The sequence below is a fragment of the Anopheles marshallii genome, chromosome 3 (assembly GCF_943734725.1).
Source record: "Anopheles marshallii chromosome 3, idAnoMarsDA_429_01, whole genome shotgun sequence".
Taxonomy (NCBI): Eukaryota; Metazoa; Arthropoda; class Insecta; order Diptera; family Culicidae; genus Anopheles; species Anopheles marshallii.
In genome coordinates, this window is record NC_071327.1 from 64,349,203 (window position 1) to 64,355,202 (window position 6,000).

The window sequence follows — 6,000 nt, forward strand, 5'->3', positions numbered from 1 at the left end:
GTAACATTCCATTTGCCACTGGATAATAAGCCATTAATAAGCCGCTGAGTGCCATATTGGGATTAGGTGGTGTAATTTTATTGATAAAAGTAAACTTTTTGGAAGAATCTCATCATAAATTTGTTATTGTCAACAAGCGCTACAACAAAAATCACCCCCCTTGAAAAAGTCACCCTGCAACACACCGGCCGATGATCACACTCGGTTTTGTTATCTAATATACAGCGTAATCCAATTAGTGATGGGAATACACTCCGATTCCAGGGGACTCCGGTTTTGACTCCAAGGAAATTCCTAAGTTGAATATAGGGAAACGGAGGTCCAGGCTACTCTGATGACTTTACCGTCACCGAAGTCGACTTCGGATTTCAACGTTTACTACTCCTATGTTTACGACTCCAGTACTTCAGTACTCCAGATACTTAAAATTGACTGCAAATTTGTTCATTGCCAGGAGGATTGTGTCAATTACCATCGAAATTTCTGCTTGTATAGAACGATTGGTATTTAACAAGAATTTATGATGAGTTTTAGGATGATATTAGCTTACAGCGTACACGCTACTACAGTTTAAAAAAACAAAGAAATGTAAATGGATCATCTCCGGAAAGCTGACTTCAACTCGCTCACTCGCTGAAGTACACAATAAAAAAGTTTCCTCACTTCAAGGTCTTTTAATTTGTTAGAAATAATCCTCGGGTTATTCTGGAGGTTCTTATAAATTACCCTCCGAGTGTAATCAAGTGCCACTGTTTCTCTTGTTGGTGTAACGACCTTCTAGGTCATGCTTGCCATTTCTGACTTATGAGACTTAATGTAACCACGTAGCCGGATAGTTAGTTCTTGTTTCGAGGGATTGGAACGGATGAGATTTTGGGCCGGTCTTGTCGTGTGAAGACCGGCACTTCTGCCAGTGCCAGGCCGCTCCCTGTATAATAGCCACTATAGTATCACTATGCGATTGGCTAATAAGCTACTAATAAGCCACTAATAAGCCTCACTGTGTGATACTGGAACAATAGGCTAATTTCGTATCTTTAAAGTGCGAACTTTGGTAGAGACCCATCTTAAACTTGTCAGCTACGACAAAAGCCCACCAAAAGCGACCCACAGCACACATCGCCCGAAGATCACGCTCGCTTGTGTAATCTAATATACAGCGTGATATTTAAATCGTCAGCACAAAAAAAAAAGCGCCGGTACAGAAAACAACCCCATCTTTCATCCCCATCAAAGGGCTTGTTGCTCGTCGCAGAAAAGATGAGAAGGAATGGGGGGGGGGAGGTTTTCGGTTTTCTTGTCATCGTTACTGCTGCGTTACCGGCAGCAACTCATCTCATCTTTTGCAGTTATTCATTGCAAACCCCACCGGTTGCCGGAGGGCAGTAGCACGGTTTACGGTTTGTTTACTAATTACACCACATTTTCGCACCATACGCACACGCACGCACCGCCTGTCCACACTGCCGACACTGGGGCATGGTTGTCGGATGTCTTCCACAAAAAAAAAAAAAAACCGGCCGTCGCAGATCGCAAAGGTAACCGTACGCCGGGAGTCGGCCGCCCTTTGCTCGTGGTTTCGGCAGCATGCCCACCGACCGCTCCGGGTTTGTTGTTGACGGTCTTACGTACGCGCTGACCGTAATTTTCCACCCGGACAGCGTGTGTGTGTGTTTGTGTGGGAGTGTGTTATTTTTTCCTATTTTCACCGTTCTTTACCGTGCCCGAGTTGATGGAAACGGTAAACAACGATCTTAACGATACGTTGCACGACACGAAAAGAGGTACAACGCGAACGTGCCGGTGACGGTTTTGTGTGCCGTGTAGTTGGCCCTCAACAACGGGTAGAGAGGGGGAGAGAGAGAGGCAGGGTAAAAATAAGCAAGTTCCTTTCGAGTAGTTTTTCTCCGTGCGAGTCGAGCAGTTTAGAACCGGCAGAATCAAAGCACCCTTCGCTGGTGGAAAATTGGGACGCGTGTGAAGCACTAGGAAAACAAGACCAGTAATACTGAGCCCAGCCCCAAACCATTTCGACGTGTGTGTGTGTGTGTGTGTGTGTTGGTTTCCTTTTTGAAGGGGTTATTTGCCTGTAATGGGCCCTTCCTTCTACGGACCTGACCTAGATAATGGAGTCTCGTGTTTTTTTTCCCCCTCGTCGATGTGTGCAATACACGTGCGCCACTGCTCACGCGAAAGACAGCTAGAACGTGGCATCTGCCGGGATTGAGCGCGAGAGTCGGCGGTGGGCAAATGTGCACCACATTTCGATCGCATTCCGTACCGGCGGCTAAAGGAATTGCATCGCGATCGGGTGTGGCTGTGTGTGCGTCGATCGAGCGAGGTGCGCTGTGGAGCGGAGCATTGTTTGGCACCTTTGGCGTTGTGCTGGAATGCACCAAGGGTAAGTGTGTTGAACTCTAGCTGTCTCAAGTTGGCTGCATGCACGCATTGCGCGCTGCCGGTCGGCAGGTGTAAATGCCGTGAAGCGGCACCAAAGTGTGTGATACAACGCATGCCAGTGACGTGTTTGGAGCTGGGTTGCTCCTTTGCCTCCTTTCCATTTAGGGTATTTATTTATAACGCTTTTAGATCTATTTGGGCTAGTGTCGGTTGATTCTGATTCAGATGCGTGAAGCTGAAAAGATGTTTAAATAGAATAAATAACGATGAATCTGTAGTGAGCTCATAGAGCTCATGTAGCTTTATAGGCTTGAGAGACTAGGCATAAACATGCCTAAATTTCGCGAATCATTGAAATTCCGTCTTGAGTCATGAAGCTTCAAAAACTTGGAAATTTTTTGAGAATCAACTCTTCACAATGGCTATTCCCTCTTAACAATGGCTTGGAATGTCTGTTTTCCGACTTCTCGAATGATTCAAGAAGAATCAACCTTTAAGAAAGAGTTCTTTAATTTAGAAATAATCTTTAAGAAGATTTAAGAAACTTTTGTGAGGAATGACTCTTTCCTGACTACTCAAAAGATTGATTCTTCGAAGATTGAAGAATCTTTTGACAGTCAACTCTTGATAATGATTCGTCCTTAAAGATTCACATGAATCATCTGACAACTCAAAAGATTCAATTTTTAAAATTATCTGAAATTTAAGACTCTTTTCACTGTAAACTATTGATAGTGATTATTCCTTCAAGATTCACATGCATCATTTTTCTCTGACTTCTCAAAGGATTCAATAACCGATAAGAATATAAAATAACAAAAAGAATATATATTCCGAAATTCTAGATATTCTCGAGAGTGAGCTCATGATTCGCATTATTATTACTTTACTAAAAAGAATATATCTTTTTAAACTTTCTAAAAACACAACCCTAATGGAGGATAAAAAGGAGATTATTTCCGAGTAATTTTTCCGAGCAAATTTTCCGAGAAAAATGTAAAATTTTCCCAATGAATTATTTTAATTATTCAGTATAGTTTTCCCATCGATTTATCACGCCTCACCGTTCAACGGCCTCAGGTTGCCGGTTTTGTTTTAACAAAAAGCTCGTTGCTAAATGTATGCTTTTGGGGAAGTTGTACACGTAGAACCGAAGAAAACCCCCTTTGCCATGCAGGGGGTAATGTTTACCCGATTGGGCTTTGGTTTCACCGGCGAGCCATGGTGTTTGTTTCGGTGTGTTTTATTTTTATTTCATTTGTAAGGTATTGTTTTTATATTTCGCTGCAACACAGTGCGCTCCTACCAATTCTGCGCATGTATTTCATCTTCCGGAAAAGCCGTACCGTTTTGGCAAACCAAACTTTTGCACTAATGCGGCGCGGGAAAAAAAAACCTCGACAGGAACCCGCAGGCTAACGCACGGTAACGGAACCGGGTTCGGAATATCCGATTGGCAAGGGAACGGTTCCAGAGACCCCCAACGGGGGTAGTGTGAAGGGGGGAAAGCTTTTGGTCGAAGCATGTCAGGTTTCGCCAACTCACCATGTGTGTGTGTGCGGGTGGTGTTTCGGTGAAATGGCAGCAAAATGCCGCCAGCTAAAAAGAGGCTCGGGAAAAATGGGTTTGTTATTTAGCAAGGGTAAAGGGGAGGAGGAAAAGTGTTGGGCTGTGTCCTGGGTGTGGGATCCCTCCGACAGGTAGATTATGTGAAGGATTCTTAAAACAACCGAGATGTTTATTGATTTCCGAGAAGCTACGCTGGTTTTTGTAATTAATTAGCATGCAACACGATACACACTCATCCGCGCCCGGTAGCGTACGATGAACGGTGATTAAATTTTCATGTCTCAGCTACCCGCGTTATCGCATATTAGCAATTTGTTTTGTAACCTTTTACGGCGATGAACTTTATTTACACTGACACAAATCCCGGCCGGCAGTGCCTGGTATCCGGCGCAAACAGACCGGTTCGTTTGCTCAATCAACCCAATGTTTGACGAGTCAATTCGAAAACAGCTTTTTAACCGAATCGAACCCTTGGCTGCTTTTATTTGTTTGGTTTCGTCTATTGAACTCGGTGCCGATTGTGGCACATAATGGGATCGCTTTAAAGAAGATGAAACGTACCAGGGGGGGAAATAACCATCTCTGCCATCGGGACGTAGTAGTAACGCTAGGGGGTGGCGTTTTACCCACCGACACCGAGTGCATTAGTTGGCCGTGTGTTATCAACAAACGGGCGAACTTGTGTTCCTTTCGTCAGAAGTGGCTGGCGTCGGGAAGGGGAGGGTGTAAAGTTGTGCCAAACCGTTGTGCTTCACCCCGTACTTCACCCTGTGGCTTGAGCGGTTGATGATTTTTTCGGCTGCGCTCTATTCCAACACGTTCCATTTGCAACACGGCCGAACATTGTAGTCCATTTGTGCCCAAAATGCCTCACAGTCAAATCGGTTTCAAAGCGTGTTTAACAGCGGGAAAAAAGGGACAAAACTACACTAAAACCCATCCCCATCGAAAATGAAAACGACAGCAACAATGTTTTGTTTCCAGTGAGGAATGTGTTTTTCTTTTTGTTGTTCGTTAGAATTCGTTTCAGTTAGCTGAAAGTTCAACATAAAACACAACGAGCAGTACTATGTGCGTATGCAAATTGAGCAATACGTTGCGTCGGAGTGTTTTTTCCTTTTTTTTTTGTTTGCTTCGGTGGGGTGTAAGGGAGGAACCCAGCATTGCTGCGGGCCAATTTTCCGCCATTTCGATGTGAACGATTTTATTACCTGTACATTTTGTAAAGTGTGTGTTGGTTTTTTTTTTCCCTTGCTAAATGTGTTTCTTTTGCCCGTTGTTTAGCAAGGTGTTAGTAACGCTGGTTTGAACGATCGTTTTAAGCGCTTTATGAAACTTGTGATCTGTACAAACGCATTTTCCGGTGGAATTTAACCAGTTTCCGTTTTTAAAAAGTTGGGTTTATTATTTAGACGCTCTTAGACAGTGCGTCAGTTCAATATTCAACCAGATTGAGTGCTGACTTTCTACCCCCTTCCGCTTTCAACTACCCTTCGAACTGAGTATTTATTTGCATTATTAACTGTTAGCTATGTTCAAATATTCTCCAACCTTTCGCCGCCGCAATTCTGGCCCGTACCACCTGTGCGAAACGGCACAGGCCACTGCAACCACTGCTTCACCATCCAATGTTTACGATCGATTACCCGCAAACGGGTATTTTTCAAAAAAAAAATACAAACAGTTTTATTTATTTTGCTCTGTTCTTTGTTTTTCGCGCTGCTTACTGTTGGTTTTTTTCTCCCCCCCCCCCCCCTCCTGGTTCCGTAACGAAGTAACGTGCCGCGGTCATAAACAGTTTTTTTTCCCAGTTTGCTTCTTCCTTCGAAAAACTCGTCCAAAAGCAGGAAAATTGTGTGACGAGAGAGAGATAGAGAGATAGAGAGAAGGAGAGAATATTCAGCATATCAAGTAACGTAACGTGCATACCGAAATGGTGCCTAATGTTGTCTTGGTTTTCCACCGAATTGAAACACACATTCGGTGCGAATGGTGCTCTGACTGGGTCCGACGACATCCGACGATCGAAAA